The following is a 20454-nucleotide window of genomic DNA, read 5'->3' on the forward strand; positions in this document are numbered from 1 at the left end:
CCTTGGGGGCTGGGCTGGGGGCTGAGTGAGACCACCTAGAAGAGGGCCAGGGCATTGTCCTGTGGTCCAGAGGAGAGGCACAGGTCTAGGGAGCAGGGGAAACCAAGGCCCTAGAGAGACAGACAACGTGCCCTGCCCTCCCCCACTCATTTTAATATGGAAAAGCCAGTGTGATGCTAGAAGAGATTAAAAAGAATTTTACATTAAAACGTGAGTCTAATTTTCATGAGACAGCAAAGAGTAGTGGAAAAAACACAGGGGGCTGAGCTCTCCTGCTTGCTGACTCTGGGGCCTCGGGCAAGCGGCTTTACCCGCGTGGGTTTTAATTTTACAATTCACAAAAGGAAAAATTTAGAAGATAAAAATCGAAGGATTCTTCCAAGTCTTATACAGTCAGGCATTTTCCCCCAGCATTTTATTGGGAAAAATTTCAAGTCTATAGAAAGGAATCAAACTAACATCCATATACTCATCATCTTGGTTCTCAACATTTTGCTGTGTTTGCTTTAATTTTCTGTTGCTGTCTGTCTGCCTGTCTCCAACCATCTAGCAACCATCTATCCTCCCATATAACCACAATATCACAGTCACATCTAAGAAAAATGACAATATCTAATTGTCTATATCTAATATCTAACTTGTATTCATATTTCTAATTATACCAAGTTCTTGCACTTGATTAGGTTTTTAGCCTTTAACATTTTAAGATACTAAACTCTTTCTTTTTTTTAAATTTATTTACATTCACTTTCGGAGCACTCCAGTTATTTTGAAGAACACTTCACACTTTTTGGACACGGCTGTTTCCTCGTCGTGAGATCTTTTTATTTTTTTTTTTAAGATTTTATTTATTTATTTGACAGAGAGAGACACAGCGAGAGAGCAACACAAGCAGGGGGAGTGGGAGAGGGAGAAGCAGGCTTCCCACTGAGCAGGGAGCCCAATGCGGGGGCTCGATCCCAGGACCCTGAGACCATGACCTGAGCCAAAGGCAGACACGTGACGACTGAGGCACCCAGGCGCCCCCTCGTCGTGAAATCTTGCGTGTTCCTCTATCCCTATGTTTTCTGTAGGCTGGTAGTTAGGTCTGGTGACTTAGCAGATTCAGGTCAACACCTCTGGCAAGAAAGCTTCTGGGGCAATTTGTGTTCTTCATATTGATTCGCACCAGAAGCCCTTTCATGTCAGGTCGTCCCAGTATTCGTGATGTTAAGTTTGATCCCTTGGTTAAGGTGGTGACGGCCAGGTCTCCCCAAAGTAAAGGCGTATTTTCTCCTCCTCTGTCGTCAGTAATCTGTGGGATAACACTTTGATGTCCTATGAACAAACCTCTTACCCGACTATTTTAGCACCATCAGAATCCTTACCTGAATCCTTTATTATGTTGGGTTTGTGGGGATTGCCTCATTTTACCCTCCCTTCTATATTTATTAGCTAACATTCTTCTGTAAAGATGAACTTTCCTTTTATTTTTTCTTCTCTCTCTCTCTTCCTCTCTCTGTCTCTCCCTCTTTCTCTCTCCCTCTCTCTACCTCTCTCTCTCTCTTCCACTCTGCGTGTGTCTCTCTCTGCCTCCCCATGTCGTCCATTTTTCCTTCTTCCTCTCCTTCATATTACTATGGTCTCATGAATTTCCTTTATATTTAATTTGTAATCATTTACTCTCTTTATTCTTTTTGATGTCCAGATGGTCCCAAACTTGGCTAGGGGGAGCCCCTTTAAGATGGATCTTGTATCCTTTTCATAAGAACACATTGGTTTTTGAGTTCCTCCTTGCTATCTAGCAATATAAAATATTTCTGATTCACTTCACATTTGCCCTCCCTGGATCTGAATTCAACCATTCTCCAAGGAGTCCTGTTTCCTTTTAATGGAGAATGATACTCACATCAAGAGCTGGGCAAGTAAGTATGCTCATTGCAACTAAGTGTCCTTACTTATAGGTCTTTTCAAGTGAGCAAAGCTAGGAAATGTATGTATATATTATACACATACTATATATATATTCAAGAATTCATATATTCAAATTTAATACAGAAGCCTTTTAAAAAATTATTTTATTTTCATTTATTTTAAATTTTGATTTAAAATCTTGATTCCTAATAATATTTAAAGTTTTGATTCCTAATAATATTACTATATCTACTTCTTTGCTTTTTCCTACAATATTTATATATAGTTTCAGAATTATAATGTTAATATTCCTAATACCCAATAAACATACTAAAGCTTTAGATGCCACTGAATTCTTTTTGTTCTTAGAATATATCCCACTAGGGACGCCTGGGTGGCTCAGTTGGTTAAGCGACTGCCTTCGGCTCAGGTCATGATCCTGGAGTCCCGGGATCGAGTCCCGCATCAGGCTCCCTGCTCGGCGGGGAGTCTGCTTCTCCCTCTGACCCTCCCCCCTCTCATGCTCTCTCTCTATCTCATTCTCTCTCAAATAAATAAATAAAATCTTTAAAAAAAAAAAAAAAAAAAAAAAAAGAATATATCCCACTAAGGGATGGTCAGCCAGGGTCCTCATATCAAAATTTACTTGAATCAATTCTTTTCCCTGTGTGGTTATTTTATCAATACAATATACAGCTACATTCATTTGTTTTTTATTGCATTCCAATTTAGATTTGCTTCTTTCTGTCCCCTTCAATTTACTTTTTCAAGTGTCTAAGACATTCACATGTCCCCATACTTATTCCTTCCACCTCAGTCCCACTTCTCCCCCTTGTAGGTTTTAATTTCTGATTTATTCTTCCCGTGTTTCTTTTTGCAAAATACACACACATACTTTCTGTTCTTTCTGCACAAAGGATATCCTACTGTATACATTCTTGTACCTTGCTTCTTTTACTCAACAATATGTCTAAAAGTTACTGCAAATCCACTCATAAAGATCTTCCTCATTAGTTTTCATGTATCACCAGGTATTTTCAGAGGGATATTTATGAAACGAGACATCGGGAAGCAAGAACCGAAAAGTACCTGACACCATGATAGAAGATTTTAAAATTGAAAACTGACTTTGAGATCCAGTGAACCAATTTCCCCACTTTACAGTTGTGGCCACTGAGACTAGAGGGGGAAAATGACCTTCCCCCACCTTTCTTTCTACACTATATTATGTGACCCAAATCAGAGTGGCTATCTTTTAACATGTGGCTATTTTAGCTGCAAGGATCGGCCCAGGGATGAACATACGACCTGATCCAAGCCACTGAGAGTACCTTTTAGGGGCTGTAAAAGTTAGAACTAGGGCAGGGGGAGTCTTTTCCTCTCTGGTAGCAAAGCTCTGAGCATCAGAGCCTGAAACTGCTGGTAGCCAGATCCCCTGTTGAGCAGAGAAAGTTTATCTGTACTCGGAAAACATAAAGTCAACAAGTAATGATCAAGAGAGGACCTGACGGGGCTTGAGTCCCTATGCATCATAGGCCAGCTCCACCTTCACCTTTCCCACACTGGGACCTGAAAAATGACATGACCATCAGTGGACTAACTTACCTCCCCAAAAGGTGGGGGTGATGATAACTGGCAATAATTGTAGTACCAAAAGAATGTAGAGTTAGAAAATAGCCCAGCACAGGAACAACAGGGAAAGACGGGGTGTCCGAGTAAGAGTTTCTGCCGTGCTCCATAGTTCATGGTTCAAAATGTGGACTGTAGCTGGAGAACTGTTTCTCCTTCCCACTCCACGCCAGCCCTTTACTCACCAGCAACGCTGGGGATTCCAGAAAACGGCTTGGTCTCTCCCCCAGAGGGGCTACCCACAGAAAGGAGTTTGCCGGTTTCCCCTATCCAACCTCCCCATCCTACTTCCGCTTTGCTAATTACTTACCAAGAAGGCTTCGAGAGCCAGGAGGGTTTCGATTGTCTATGCCCTTCACAACAGTGACCTTTGAGTTAACAGAACCGCCTTAAGTTGGTTGTCTACATAGTCTGTTTCATCGAACAATCACCAATCTCCCATTGCCTGCCCCAGTTCTGTGGGAAGTGGAAGTTTCATCTTTTACAAACTACGGATATTGCTTGCTTTCTTTTTCCAGAAGGGGGACAAAGGTTTAGCCTAGCCTTAAGTCCCAGAGGAAGCAGAGCTTTGTTTCAGTGGTTTTGATTTGAAAAATCACCCTACCCCCTCCCACCCCTGCCCCATTGAGTCACCCAGCGGTGCTGTTCACCCACCCACCAAAAGCTTCCACATACTGGGGCCTTTGCATTTCTTACAGATGAAGGGTCTTCTGGCCATCATGCCCTGGTTCTTCCTAGACAAGAGGCATAACTCCATTTGGGTAAGTCACTGCTGCGGGCTTGAGCATGGGCATTTTCCTAGTGATGAGACCTCAAAATTCTCCAGGATTTTAGGTGAAACGTTGACCACTGCCTGCAGGAAGATCATAAAGAAGTGGAAAACACCACTTTAAACATCAAACCCTCGATTATAATATTAATTTGCAAAACAAATTCCATGAGCTTCAACTTCTGCATCCATAAGATGAAGAAAAAGAATGCCTACCTCACACGGATGTTCTGCTCAGGGAATGCTGATTAAGTGAATCACTGAACTAATTAATTTGCTGAATAGAGGCATCAGAGTTCTGGGTTGCAAGCAATAGAAACTCAATAGAACTTACTTAAAGAGAAAGGGAATCTACAGACAAGACACCAGGAAGCTCACAGAACTGGCCAGAAGCAGAAGAGCCAGCCCAAGAGTGTGGGAACCAGAAGACAATGAAGGTCTTGCAAACAGAAAAGAGTCCCTTGGGTTCCGACGTGCCCCACTGCTGCTGGGCCTTCAACACCCCACTCACCCAGTGCTACTCTTCTGTGGGAAAAATAAAAATCGAAATAGGTCCCATTCTACCTGTCTGGGTCTCCTAGCTTCACCGCATAATGCTTGAAAAATGTCTGAATGTAACCATGTGAAGGAATTACTGCAATTTTGAAATGACCATTTCTCCCACATCCTGAGGAATTCGTTTCAAGTTGAGTCTACACCTGTAAATCTGCTTCTGCCAGGGACTGGAGCGCTTCTTCAGTCAAAAAAAAAAAAAAAAATGATGGAGGGACAGACATGTCAATGGACAGAAAGATAAATAAAAAGATAATCTCATTTTAAAAATAGCTGAAGGAAAATATGTCTCAGGCACCTGACTTAAGCAAGTGAGGACATTTGGACAATGACTTCTACTCTAAGCGTTCTGGCACCCAGGACTTGGAGGAAAATGTGATGGACTATGTGGTTTTAATTTTCCTTCTCACACCAGAATTTTCTCTCTAGAGACAAAATGTTTTCTGGCAATAATCTCATGCAGAAGATTTTCATTTGGGTTTGACATGCAAGGTGTTACATGAGCCAGTAGATAGTATTGCCAGTTACGATCTCACAAACCCGGGAAGGTTTTTGAAATGGATGAACCTCACGTGAAGTATTTTCTGAAGGCACACTGTATCTCGGAAATGTTTCCGACAGCCCCCCAGAGACAGGGCCCACGTGCGGTGGCTCCTCCAAGGTCGCCCCTGCCCCCCACATGCAGCCTGCTGGGTCTGGAAGTCCACCCGCAGCGGGCCTCCCCTTTCCCAGGTCAGATGTGCAAAACCAATCTCCAAACATGGCCCCGAGGTGCGGCAGGTCCTCCATGGGCTTAGGCCTCAGACTCCAGACAGGAGAGGGCAGACTGCCCCTCCGTTCTGGAAGGTTTAAAACCCAATGTGTTCTCTTGCCCAGACAGCATAGCCTCAGCAGCAGGAGTATCTGCAGATGGAAAGGCTTTTTTTTTCTTCTTTTGTCTTTCTTTTTCCAGGAGCTCAGCGGCTGCCCCAACTCCCATACCATAACAGAACCTCTGTTACCTGGGACGCAGTCTGCCAGCATCGTGGAGGCTCGTCAGAAACTGCATCACCGAGGGTGGGAAGGGCACAGAAGCCAAGAGGTAAGCCCTACATCTTTACATGACACAGGAGAGAGTTGCGGGAGGCACTGGGAGCCTGAGAACCGCAGTGAGTTTGAATGCTGATAAAAATGACCAAAATGCTGGAAACCTCAACTTCATTTCAAAAGAAGGTTTGAGACAGGTGGGGTTTGTTGTTTTTTTTGTTTTTTTTTTTCCATTTTAGGAAGAGATCAAGATGAAGGCACAAATAAAATCAGGTTAGTGAGATGAAGTGTGTCATCAAAGTGGTTTTCCAGAAATGCATGCCACGTGATCCCGTCCGTACAAGCCGGCTGAGCCCTGCCTGAAGAGCAAGCCAGCTCTCTGTGCGGCTGGGCAGAGAGGGGGGCTAGGGTGAGGTGTGGAGAAGGGGCCCGGACCCCGAGCTGGAGAAGGAACAGCAGAGGCCTGGATGGACAGACGACGTTCACCTTTCTTGGAAAGGACCATGTTTTCTCATGCTCCATCTTCAACAGACTGAACTCTACTTCCTCAGGAGCAGGTGTAGACCTTACCGTCCCGGATGCTTTCCCTGCTGCAGCCCCGTACCCCCCACCCCCACTTGACCACCCCCTACCCGGACCCCATCCCTCTGGGCTCCCAGAACACTTCTCACACCTTTCATTCAGTGAGGCCAGATGCCTGCCTCTTACTGAAGGAACATCAGTCACAAGAGCACGTGGAAGAGAAGATAAAGTGTTTATGCTCACCCCCCCCCCCCCCCCCCCCCCCGTGACGGGGAAGAGGGGCAGGGAGATAGAGGATTCTCCTCTCCCTGGAATCAGATTGTTCCTAAAACTAGACCTGAAGTTGTCATTATTTCACTCAGGCCAGAGGACCTAGATGGACGGTGGGATGGGGGGGCAGGCCTCCCCTCTTCTTGCCCCCACGCCCCATACTCCTCCCATTTCCAATTAGCTCTAGCTGTTCCCTCTGTGGCAACAAGGCCAGGTCCCACCCACACTCGCCATGGCTCCCCCACCCCCCAGAACCCCACAAGCAGTCTAGGCCCAGTGTCCCTTCTCTTCTGGTGCAGGTGACTTTCATCTGGTGTGGGGACAGAGAGCCTAGGGGCATGGGCAGAGAGTGTGAGGGGCTCATGGGAGGGCCAGCACACTGAGAGGGAATCAGAATTCCTGGGGATATTCCAGGGAAATTCAGTCCTGGCAGCCAGGGGCTAGGAAGTAAAATCTGGAAACTTTGTCTTCAATTTACAAGTGATGATAATGCCCCTGAGACTAACATCTGGATAACAGAGCATATGCACGTGCACACACACACACACACAGAGTATTTGACTCTTACACCAAACTGATGACATACATAATTATTATCTCAACCTTACAGACCCGGAAACCCAGCCCTAGGGAAGTGAAATGACTTCCCCCAAAAAGGAGCAAAATGCTTAAGTGAGGTTTGAGTCTTCTGCTCCCACAAAGTATGTTGATGATAAAACAATCCATGAATTTTAGCAATTATTTCACATGCTGAAGAATTAACAAAATAAACGTAGAAAACATAACATAAAGGATTTACCTGTGTAAAAGCAATTACAGTTAAGTCCCCCAATGTGAACTAATAACAGTCAAACTCAATGTGATAATGGTTATAATGAACCATGTCTGATTAATAAATTTCTTAGATCTTATTTGATTATTATAATCTAAGACCTATACACTTATGATATTTTCACAAATTATGCACTTCACAGTGTCAGCTTATAATGTTCTTAGATTCCCTAAGAGATTAAGGTAAATCAATTATTTTATAAGGTTTCACAGGCTTATCGTACTTCACAGGATGAGATATAAAGCAAATATAAAAACTTGTCTTTGCTTCACATTGACCTTGCATTCCAAACAGGAAGGACCACAGTATCATATGAGGCCAATTGGTATCTTTATAATTTGGCTTTTAAGATTGAATTCCTAAAAGGAAGGCTCTCAGCACACTCAAAAAATGAAGTTAGGGTGGGTGGTCAAGACTGAATTTACGTACACCGCCACCAGGTGGAGGCAGAGTGCCATGGGTTGTGGAGTCGGCCAGGGTCGCTGGAGAATTTGCTAAAATTGCAGATGATGGTTCTAGGTTCAAGCCCTAGAGATTTAAAATCAGACATGTTTCTATTTCTTATTTATTAGAAACATTTGCTGAAATAGCAAAATGCAAACAAACTATTAACAAACATTTTAAATAGCACTTTAGAGGGGTTTTATAAATGAGAAGTACAGTTTCATTTTCCCCTTTACCTCTTAAGGTTCCTTTTCTCACACATACTTTCAAAAAAATTATTGGCTCCTCCTTATGTTGCTTTCATGAGAAACCCCTCAAATCTCTGGATTGTTTGGCAAAAACTTCCAAAGCTCCGTTTCAGGCTATGACCTATCTCCCTGTCTCCCAGCTAGTGCAAGAACAAATGGTGAAGGACATTTGGAGGGTGGTGATGAGGAAGGTGATGGAGAGTGACCAGCTGTCCTGGTTTGTCCTAATCCATCCCAGGAAAGCTCCTTAGTCCCAAGAAAACCAAAAAATAGATATAACTTTCCATTTCAGACTCTCTGCTCAAGGACCTTCATTTCTTTCCATTGGGGAAAAAAAGGCAAAATACCCCCACCCCTTGCTGAACCCCGCAAATCCCAGGTAGAAAAGCCCTCCTTTAGCGTGAGTCTTTGCTGCTGGGCCAGGGGAGATGCTTTACGTTTTACACGGAGGCAGGCTACACAGAGGTGTACAGATGTGTGTGGTGGGCTGACCACGTCGTGTAAATAGAGCCTTTAAGAGGTCTCTGATGAGGCCGCCCGGCCAGGCGGAAGGGAAGCAGGAAGGAAATCAGCTCCAGCTGACAGAAGATGGGATGCTGGAGCAACCAATGGAGGCTCCCGGAAAGGATGTATTTAGCTCAGCTCTGTTAATAGCCGACCCCCTTGGATCTCCTCAGGAATGGATCAGGGAGAGTTCTCGACAGTGAATCTGGAGTGAAATAACACAGACAGGTTTATAACTGGAAAAGAAGAATCTCTTCAAGGAAATGACCTAAAAAAGGATGACTCGAGGGGGATTTGATGAAAATGCTAATGGTATTTTGTGAATTGCTTTCCTGCGCAGTTTATATTCATTATATTCATTTCCTGTATTCTTTCATGGAATTGGTTCCATCATAATTCCGCTTTTCTTTTGGACAAGAATTCTCTGTCCAGTTTGTGTTCTTGGGCACCTGGTACTAACAAACCCTTCTCCATACACCTGTCACCTACGAGCACCTATTAATGAGGAAACGCTCTTTAAAAATGGAGATTTGGTAAGAATTACCTTCAAACCCTGCAAAGAAGAACCCAGAGATGCTGACCACGGAGGCAACGTCACAGTAGGAGGGCAGGGCCATCTCGCCCCGAGGCCCCCGGTGGGTACAATGAACAAAGGCAACACAATGGCACAAACACTATTAGAACAACACATTTATTTATTAAATCTGAGGCTGGGAAACTGAAGACAGCTGAGAAATATGGTTGAGTTCCTAGCTTGGTGATGAATAAGCAGGCTCTAGTCTACAACTGCACAGGTGCAAGACTGCCGTATGTTACGTAAATAGCTGTGGGGCCCTTTAAGAAAAGAAATGGTGTGAAGACAAAGCTCTTTTGTACTACTGACTGAGGCCTACCTGATCTTCAGAGAATAAAAGAAAGGTCACCTGGATAGAGTTGCCAGATAAAATACAGGATGCCCAGTTCCTTTTAAATATCAGATAAACAATGAAAATATTTTGGTATAAGTATGTCCCAAATACTGTATAGGACATACTTATACTAAAAGTACTATCCGTTGTTTACCTAAAGTTCAAATTTAACTGGATTTTTATTTGCTGAATCCAGTAACCCTAAACCTGGGAACAAGAGGAAAGACCTGCGAGATGGGAGTGATGTAGGGAAGATGTTAGGGTTCGAAGCCAAAGGCCAAGAAAGAAATCTTGAGACGTCTTTGGTGCAAAAAGGTGGTTTTATGAAAGCACAGGGACAGGACCCGTGGGCAGAAAGAGCTGCACTGGGGTCGTGAGGATTGGCCCATTATATACTTTCAAGTTGGGAGGGGGTTAGGGATAGCATAAGTCTCTAAGGAATTTTGGAAGCAAGGTTTTCAGGACCGTGAGGGGGCTAGCTCTTTTGGGGAAAAGGTCATTTATTGCCATCTAATAAAACCTTAGTCATGAGACCCTTCAGATGTATATCAGTGGGTCATATGCTTGGGGGATGATTGCCAACATGTATCTTGGGGGGTAGAGATAAAGGAAATTTCTAAAGGAATTTTTATATGTTAAAGTAGACTTACAGGATCCTGGGGGTGGGTAGTGGGGCTAGGATGGCCTTTTGCCCTTAGCAAAGTGTCAACATCAAGGCAGTTGAGTCCCTGGAGGAATGTCACTCTGCCTGTTTCAGGGACTCGTCAGTGGGCTGTAGGGAGTAAGGAAATTTAATAATTTCTCTTCTGCCTTTGTTTCCCACATCAGGAGGGGAGTGTTGTCACTAAGACAAAGGAACAGGAAGTTGGACAAACATCAGCTTGCCCAAGAGGAGCAGCTCCATCGTCAGAGAGCCCAGGAGTGTGGAGAAGAAATGTTGGATTCCACGCAGAAGCTCCCAAGAGCCCCTCCAAAAAGCTTCAACGTTTTCTGGTTTGCTTGTTTATGCTGGAGTGAATGATCAGGCATTGAAAACTATTTTATTGGCTGTGTTGGGGCATATAATGTTCCCTTTTAAGTAGTGGAAGGCCGGCCTTTCAAAAGAGGTGACAAAGTTCTTCTGATTAAAGACCCACACAAAGGAAAGGAATGGGGAGTGGGTGGAAGGATGAAAGAACAGAAGGGAATAATGGAAAGAGACTGCAGCTGATTTCTAGAAGGTGGGAAGCAGGTGGGTGGAGAAGGAAGCAGGTGGAGCTTGCAGGGGGACCTAAATTCAGAACACCAGGCACGCCAGAGGAAAGGAAGTGGTCCTTGTCATCAAGGAGTGGAAACCTACAACCCCTGGCCCGCACCAGCAGCTGGCAGAGCGTCCCTGGCCAGGGGATCTGTGCCGGAACTGAAAGGGAGAGGGGTCAGTTTCTAAGACTAGAAACCACAGGTCCAGCTGAGGACAGGAGCAAGTCATCTGGGCTGAAAATAGTAAGAGTGATTGAAAGTCTGCAGAGGGAGTGATTGGGACTCAGACATCTTCCTCTGCCCTCTGCCGGGGACACTGAGTGCGGGCCCAACCCCAGCCCCAACCAGGGGAGAAGTTTCCTCCCCAGAGAAAGGGAATGGCCTCAGAGGAAGGACCTCCACGTGCCTCCCGCCCTCTGCCCCAATACACAAACATAACTCACAGAACTTCCAATCAGTTTACTTATGCCACAATCTTAAACATAAACAGACAACCAAGGATCATCAACCATTGAAGGGAATTTCCTACCCTTCCCGGGAAGCCCCCCTCCCCTACCTGAAAATGACCAAAATAGACAGGGGAAAAAAAGAAAAACAACTATGTGAGGGGCGCCTGGGTGGCTCAGTTGGTTAAGCGTCTGCCTTCGGCTCAGGTCATGATCCCAGGGTCCTGAGATCGAGCACCGCATTGGGTTCCCTGCTCAATGGGGAGTCTGTTTCTCCCTCTCCCTTCTGGCCCTACCTCTCTCCTTCTCTCTCTCTCTCTCTTGCTAACTTTCTCTCTCAAACAAATAAATAAAATCTTTTTAAAAAATAAGCCATATGAACAGATAATAATGCCAAATACAGGGGGAAAAAACTTTGAAACTTCTCATTAGATCCTTAAATATGCAGGAAAACATTACCTACTCTTCCTCCTGTTAAAAAGAAAAGCAGCCCCCAAATGCAAGCATTTATGCTAGGCCCTGTCACCAAACTGGGGCTTAATACCGAACCTAATTACAGTTTCAGCCTCCCCTAGAAACGCAGTCTGAACTGGTCAGTCAGGAATTTTCTGGTCAGCTGCAATGAGGTCAATCTGTCACATGGGCCTTCTCCATCCCCCAAAGGAAGATGAGGTAATTCACCTAATGAGACCCCCGTCCTTTCCCCTAAGGGAAGATGACTTGGCCTGAAACAGTCCTTTCCTTGCTTTGGCTAGTAACTTCTTGCCCCAAACTCCTTCCTGTGAAATCCTCCCATTTTGTCCAGCTCCGGGGAGCATCTCTCTGCTTGCTGGCTGAATGGGATGCTGCCCCATTCATGAAGTGTTTAAGAAAGCCAATTAGATCTTCCAATTTACTCGGGTTGAATCTTGGTTTTTAGCATCCCCCCAAAAGAAAATACAATTAAAGTGAAACAACTGTAGAAAAAATACTCTTGGAAATTTTAAGCATGTTTCCAAAATAAAAACTCAATAGAAGGCTTAACCTATAAAGAAAGGGTCTCTCTCCCAAAGTAGAACAAAAAAGACAAAGACGTGGGTAATACGACAAGAAAATATAAAAGCCATAGAGAATCGATTCAGGAAGACCAATATTCACATAAGAGATATTTCAGAAAACAGAGAACTGCGAAAAAACTATCAAAAAATGATACTGAAAAATTCGCCTAACTGAATCATAAGAGCTAACATGTATTGGGTGTTTCTTATGTGTTTTATAAATATTAACTCCTTTAATCCTCCCAGGAACCCGATGAGGTAGCTACTATTATTATCCCATCCTACAGAGAAGGAAGCTGAAGCGCAGAGAAGTGAAGAAACCGCCCGGGGCTAGGATTCAAATCTGAAGCCCATGCTTGGGAATTCGGTGTGCTTTAGTCTGGGTTGCCCATGGACCGCACAGGTGTCCTCGCTGCCTCTTCACCCCAAGTGCAGCTGCAGGCAGGCAAGAATGAGGGAAGGGAGGGAGGGAGGGAGAGAGGCAGGAAAGGAAGGAGAACAAATACAGAGCTCGCCTAGGCTGGCCCTGGGTGCGTGACAAATTGCTTCTCAGCCTCTCAGCCACCCAAACCCGAGGAAGTAGGAGACTTGATCTCCCGCCTCCCATTTCCGCTGGTCGCGCATGCCCCTGGGCCTTCTAGCCTCCCCCTCCTGGGCCCTTCGTGGCTGCTCCATCCGGCCTCCCAGGGGCCGCGAGGGAAGCCAGATCGCGCTGCAGCAGTGGCAAGAGCCCACGGTCCCCCAGCAGGTGGGCGCGGGCCAGCGGGGCACCCAGATGCTCCAGGGGGAACAAGGAATTCCTGGGGCCGGTGGGGGGGGGCAGGCCGAAAGGCAGGTGGCATGAGGAATGAGGAGAGTCCTGTTGAGTCAGGCCTGCCGGGGACAGGATGCCTGGGAGCCCCTGCCACTGAGGGCTTGGTGTGGACAGAGACAGAACGACGATGGAAACCTCCACTTTGAGGCAACCCCCCTTTGAGGCCTTGAAGAATGTCGGGGGGACGCCAGTGATCTTCCCAGACGGCTGTCAGTAAGTGGCAGCCAGGAGAACTGGGGGAGACCCACCGGTGGATAGGGCATCCTTCCCTAGGGGAGTCCAGAGACCGGATCACTGACGACAACAGCTTCAATACAGCCAGAACCTCGCTGAGCTGCTGCCCTGTGCCAGGACTACTCCAAATACTACATCTGTGTTATCTATGTTCATCCTCACAGCACTATCACCAGGCTCTCCATGATTTCACAGACAAAAACGCTAGCACAGAGAGGATCAGTCCCTTCACCAGCACCATAGCTGGCCTGTGGGGGAGCCAGGGTCTGAATCGGGGCCATCTGACCCTGGTGTCAGGACACTTCACCATTGCAGTGATCAGCCAATAAATGAAACAGGCTTCCCACCATGTGAAAATTTGGAACACCAAGAATAAAAGATGATCCTACAAGCTTCCAGGGGAACCAAGTGCAACAGAATGAGAATGAGAATGGTACTAGTCTTCTTAGCAGCAACCCTAAACAGTGGGGAACTAGTGCAACAACTGCAAAATTTTAAAGATGATACATTTTTAACCCAGGATTTTACATCCAAATTGTTGATCAAGTATGAAAAGAGGATTAGACTCAGCAAAATGAACGTTCTTTCTTAGAAAGCGACTAGCGGATATGCACCAGCAAGACCAAAACGTAAGGCAAGAAAGAAAGAGGAAGACGTGGCCTCCTGAAAACAGTAAATCCAACCTAGAACCATTAAGAGAAGATGCCAGGTTGGGGCACCTGGGTGGCTCAGTCGGTCAAGCATCTTCCTTCAGCTTGGATCATGATCCCACGGTCCTGGGATGGAACCCCACATTGGGCTCCCTGCTGAGCAGGGAGCCCGCTTCTCCCTCTGCCTGTGCTCCCCCTGCTTGTGCTCTCTCTCTCTCTGTCAAATAAATAAATAAAATCTTTTAAAAAGAAAAAAAAAAAAGAAGATGCCAACTTGATGACGGTGTGGCAGGACTACAGAAGCTCCATTCCACAATAGAGCAGGAAGAGACAGGGCTTCATGAAGGAGTTTCCAGAAAAAAAGGGGACCCAATAAGGATAGAGGAGATGATGGAGCACATGACAAGAAGATGCAATCTGCGGTGCATAATATTTGCAGTTATAATGATGCAAACACTAACTATGGATATAACTAAAAGCCTGAGAAAATTTGGGGGAGAGGATGAGGAGGGAAAAGTGGAAATATCAAATCTTCATCTCGTATAACATTTATAAATTTAAAAATTGCAATATATGCATCGTCTTTAAACATGGGAAGGTAACTGCCAGAGAAAGCTGAGAAAATTTCAAAGCAGTTCCCCTTAGCAAGAAGACTGGCAGCTGGTGTAGGGCTGGGCAGGGAACTACTGTTTTGTATTATAAGCATTTTAGCACTATCTAATTTCTTAATTATGTATATACTTACTAATTTTTTTTAAAAACCTTAAAACTTATTTTTTAAAGAGGCAAGCCCATGAGAGGAATCCATGCAATTAAGAACACAGCTCACGGGACACCTGGGTGGCTCAGTGGGTTAAGCATCTGCCTTTGGCTCAGGTCATGATCTCAGGGTCCTGGGATGGATCAAGCCCCACCTTGGCTCCCTGCTCAGCAGGGAATCTGCTTCCCCCCTCCAAGTGTGCATGTGCTCTCTCTCTCTCTCTCTCTCTCTCAAATAAGTAACTAAAATCTTTAAAAAATAAAAAAAAAAAACAACTCAGGGATCCCACAGGTTCTTTCCCCAATTTTGCTCCATGGCACTTGACCAGCTCTTCGTGAATCCCCATCCTTGACTCCTCACCTCTATCTCCAGTTTGCACACCATCTTTAGTTTTGATTATCTGGTATATCCTCCGGTTCCCCATTCTGACATCCACCATCAGCTTGCTTTCTGTTATTGAGTTTGATATCTCAAACTCTCGCTTCCTCCCCACCCTTTCCGCCTACTTGTAACACAAGTGGCTGGGAAGCGTGGCTTTAATCAAACAATTACAGGTATCCCCCGCTTTTTGAAAGTTCACGTTGCGCCACTTTGCTTTTAAGAAAAACCGACATTGGTACCAGGTTTTGCTGAACAAAAGAAATCCAAGGGGGATTTTTGTTTCTACCAAAAAGGGGGGAAAGCAAAAACAGCCTTCAGCATTTGTGTTTGCGGCGAGCTGTTCCAGAGGCAGGGCGCGCTGCGGAGCAGCAAGAGTGGCGCCACCAAGCGCCTTCTTCGGGAACTACATGCAGCGTGTCAGCGTCAAGCTGTGGCAGCTTTGAAGTGTGTGTGAGCAGCTGTGCTTTTCTCAATTTATTTTGCGCTTCCCTTAGCAAAATGTGTCCTAACATATCAGAAAAGCCTAAAAAAGGTTAATTTTTAAGGCATGGGAATGCTCATTTTTTCCACATAAATTAATGGTAATTGTTTTTTGGTTTTCACCATTTCTGCTTATGAAAGATTTCACAGGAAGCCTCTCTACTTTCAGAAAGTGGAAGAAACCTGTAAGAAAATACAACCTGTTGTAATTTTGTGACTCTGACCAAATCACCTCACTTCTCAGATCCTTTGTCTGTGAAGTGAGGGACTGAGTCTAGATGATCTTAAATCTCCTTCTACCTCCAACGTTCTATGGTTTGTACCCTGAACGTAAGGCTGAGTTGGCAGAGGTATATAAAAATAATTACAAAGGAAGTGATGTCATCTATTCTATGATTAAGGAAAATAATTCTCTGAAAAGTCATATTGGATTCCGTTCACTTTAAAAAGAAATGTGAAGAGCGCCTGGGTGGCTCAGTCGTTAAGCATCTGCCTTCAGCTCAGGTCATGATCCCAGGGTCCTGGGATCGAGCCTCGTGTTGGGCTCCCTGCTCGGATGGGAGCCTGCTTCTCCCTCTTCCCCCTCCCCCTGCTCGTGCTCTCTCTCTCAAATAAATAAAGAAAGAAATCCTTAAAAAAAAAAGAAAGAAAGAAAGAAAGAAAGAAAGAAAGAAAGAAAGAAAGAAAGAATGTGAAACTCTACACCTGAAACTCAAAGAATCAATGGTCCAGATCTGATTCAAGCTAAAAGTGAGCTTAAATGGAGAGCAGAGGGTCCCAAAGTCATGGTACTAGACAGTCTTGATCAAACTTCTCTTATGGGCCCTTTTATGAGAGAGGTATTCAAATCCATATCATAATGCCCAAGTGACCTCTTAATGCAAAGGAGGGAGTGTGGTTTTAATTCCCCAGCCCCTTGGGGAAGACAGAGGTTAGCTAGAAACAGACAACGGCAGAGGTTCCCATTAAGAAAGATGGGCCCAGATGACAAAGGAATAAAATAAGAGCCCCCCAAAATGCACACATTTCCCCGTAGAGGAAAGAAGGATTTCACTGTTACAGGCAAAGGTTTTTTTCTTTCTCTGAAAGTATACAACATCCAACTGTGAACTTGTTAAGTGGGTCTTGGAACCAAAAGAGAAATAATGGTGTGCATTTATAATTACTAATGGGGAAGATGTAAATGGCAGGCTTAGCATACCTTCTAGAGTTAGGGAGAAAATCTTGTTAGCTATATGAGATTCCAGAACCCTCATGTCACTTACTAGAGTAGACTTGATGGACCCTTGGAATTGTATTCCAGCAGGATGCACTGGGATCCATGGAGGTCAGTCCCTTGAAGTACTAATAATTCGTAAGTCTTTCAAAATACAAGAAATTAAGTAAATATTATATGTCTTGAAGTAGTACACACACATACACACACACACATTCTGAGAAGCAAAAGAGAACTGAAGGCCAAAAGAAAAACAACGGAAATGAACCTTAAAAATCTTAAAGGAAAAAAGGAAATCAATAAAGATTCTCTGGCCTTTGCTAAAATGTAATTGATTTTTTTGACATAGATAACTCTATCCCTATAAATGGACTCATTCTTATGTTATGGCTTTGGTCCCTAAACTGGGACACATGAAGACAAAATAATGAAAGTATTTCTTGGTGATGAAAAGTTTTCCACCTTGTATATATTCAATATACTCTTCTTGAACTAACAGGGGCTATTTACTGAAACTTCCTAACGTCAGGTATGTCACTCAGCACCTGACGTATTTTGGCCATTTCATAGCAACCCCCGTGACATATGAACTATGAGTGGTCACATTTGCAGATGAAGAAATTGGCATAGTGAGGTTAGGGAACATGCCCAGGTCTCACAGCTAGTGAGTCCATGTTCTGAACTATGCTCCTGCTGGTTGGTCCATCAACAATGGTGGGAGAAGTGACCCCATCCCCGGCTAGAATTAGACATGATCATCTGGGGGGGTGCTAGAAACGAGAAATTCATGAGAAGTAGGGAAGCATTTAAGATCATAGAATACGGTGAATTGTTAAAAATAAAGACTACGTGGGGCGCCTGGGTGGCTCAGTCGTTAAGCGTCTGCCTTCGGCTCAGGTCATGATCCCAGGGTCCTGGGATCGAGCCCCGCATCGGGCTCCCTGCTCAGTGGGGACTCTGCTTCTCTCTCTCCCTTTGCCCCTCACCCCCACTCATGCTCGCCCTCTCACTCTCTCTCAAATAAATAAAAAATAATAAAAAATAAAGACTACTTGATATTAGATATGAATTTCAAAATATTTAAACACCAGTCGAGCATGAGCACTGATTGATTCAATAACCAGATGCCCGCCACATGACCGGTGGGTCATCCCAGGGACCTGAGAATTAACATCTCCTTGCAGCTCTTTGATCTGTGAAAGAGGGCCCGGCACGGTGTAACAAAACAGCTTTTATACTCTAGGCCCAGGGAAGAGGATGTACCTCTCTGGCTTTCAGTGGAGGTTCAGAGGGTTCAGTGGGTGACTTGGGCCTCTGGGTGGGAAATTGCTGCCAGGCGCCTGTCCAAGAGACCCAGTGAAAAGGACCCTGTTCAGAACAGTAATGCACATTTGCCTACAGATCTTCCAAATTGAATAATAAGAGGAGCAGAATTAAAAGTTTCCTTCATCTCTCCAGCCCCAGAGGCCCTTATGCTCATCAAAGAGGTCATGAATGTCTACCTGAAGCTGGTCTAAGTGTGGGTCTGATATGTTGGGGTGGAAGGGAGTTCCCCACAAGCCCAAAAATGTGTTTGAAATCTCATATTTCATCTTCTAAAATCATGCTCATTTTTATTTCGTCCCCATAATGAATCCGTCCTTGACTTAGACAAAATTTCCCTCCTGAAATATTCAGTAAATCTGACACTCCGCAGAGAGGCCCCACGATTGTCTGAAAGCTTTCCTGAAGCCCCGCTCAGACCCGAGTCTGATACCCCATGCACTTGTCCCTCAAATGAGAAGCAGGGCTGCTAGAGAGAGCTCTGTCTAGGGGCGTGGGGGTGCTGTGGCCCACACACCCCAGAGCCTGGCCAGCTGCCGATGCTCCCGACAGGCCAATGAAGACATGAATGAATGAATGAATGAATGAATGAAGAAATGAACAGACAGAGGTGGTGACTCCTCACGCAGTACCACTTTCAAGGAGCCCTGTCCAAGTCCGCTATGACCTGCACGTGAGCAGTTTTCACCGATGCCCGAGGCACAACCAAACACGTGCACTCAAGACAGACTTTCAGAACAGACCCCAGAGATACCAAAGGACACCTCTAGCAGGAATAATTAATCGCCCGGGAAAAGGGAACCTGAACCCGAGAGACCGAGCAGCTGACAAGAGGGGAATGCTATATGGAAACCGATTAGACATGGGTGTTAAACATCCCCACCGTCTGCGACAGGAGAATCAATCATGTCGCCAACAGCAATTTGCAGGTGGGGGAAGGTTAAGGAGAATGGAACAGGAGAGCCGGGACACACAGAAAGGTCTCTAAGGTAGAAGGGGGCGTCATAGCACCTGGGCCAGGACCCTCCCAACCCGGAGACGGAGACACACCAGGTCATCTGAAGGCAGCCGTGGTGACCCGGCTCAACACCGAATGACAGGGGGGTTCCAGAGGGCAAGAACAGAAAGGTCTCCCCTCTCGGAGCGCTGGACGGTTGCCTGGCAGAGTGGTATGGCAGAATGGCAAGTGTGGCAGTTGAAATGCATTTATATGACAGCTAAATAATTGCATGCCATATTTTACTCGGATACAGAATAACATTTGCATTTTTGTAGGCTTCAAACAAGAAGGATGCACCAATTGTGCCTTCCGTGTACTTTCAAAGTTAAATAAGAAACAGCCTATAAAATTAGGAAAGGGATTTATAATCTGCTTCGATCCTTGGGCTAGAGTTTGATGTCTGTGGATTTTAGAGTCTAACAACGCTGGGTAATTTGATGTGACACGTCCAGAACAGGCACGTCCATCCACAGAGACAGAAAGTGGATGCGTGGCCACCTCGGGCTGGGAGGAGGAGGTGGGAGAAATGGGGAGTGACTGCTGGGACAGCGTTTCTTTATGGGGTGATGAAAACTTCCCAAAATGTATTGTGCTGAGGGTTACACAATTCTGCGAATCTACTAAAAACTGTTGGATTGTGCACATGAAGTGGGTGAGTTGTGCATAAATTATATCTGAATAACGCTTTTAAAACAGAACAAGAAAACCCTGGGTCAGTGTCCTAATTCTGCCACTTGCTAGTTGTGTGCCCTTGAGAAAGTTACTTACCCTTCCCTCGGTTCCCTCATCTGTATGATGGGATGATCTGATATGATGACATGACATGATAACACTAGCTAGGTGATGGGAATTCTCAGTCAGGTCCCGTACGTGAGCGGGCCAAGCCCAAGGTCCTGCCCATGCTAGGAATGCAATACAGGTCAGCTACCTGTCCACGTGTCCCAACATAACAAACGAATTTATCTGAGAAGTGAAGTTTGAGGTTGGATTGATGGTTCCCACTGGAGGACCCTCAGACCTCCAGGGAGTCTAGAAAATAGTCACCAAGTTTCATCTGGCTATTTCCTGCCAGAGAGCCGACCTCAAGTTGCATTTACTGCAATCCGGCTGCCCCAGACTGCGAAAACATCAAAATTCTTTGCTTTGGGCTGGAATTAGATGAACTCAGCATGGTTATTCACTGAGCCCAAGTTCGGTTGGCAATTATATAAGCCTTTGGCTAATTGTTTTATTATGAGTTGGTAAATGCTGTTCATCTGAGAGACAAAAATCTTTCA

At 45.1% G+C, this 20454-nt stretch overlaps 1 long non-coding RNA gene across 1 annotated transcript in view; it reads right to left on the reverse strand.

Moving 5' to 3' along the window:
- LOC116640380 overlaps window positions 1-20454 on the reverse strand; it is a 109063-nt gene that overhangs the window by 35278 nt on the left and 53331 nt on the right. The window contains exon 2 of the long non-coding RNA XR_004301022.1: window positions 4219-4375. This is a non-coding gene — a long non-coding RNA (uncharacterized LOC116640380). The remainder of the gene's footprint in view (window positions 1-4218; window positions 4376-20454) is intronic.

The sequence above is a fragment of the Phoca vitulina genome, unplaced genomic scaffold (assembly GCF_004348235.1).
Source record: "Phoca vitulina isolate PV1807 unplaced genomic scaffold, GSC_HSeal_1.0 scaffold20, whole genome shotgun sequence".
Lineage (NCBI taxonomy): Eukaryota > Metazoa > Chordata > Mammalia > Carnivora > Phocidae > Phoca > Phoca vitulina.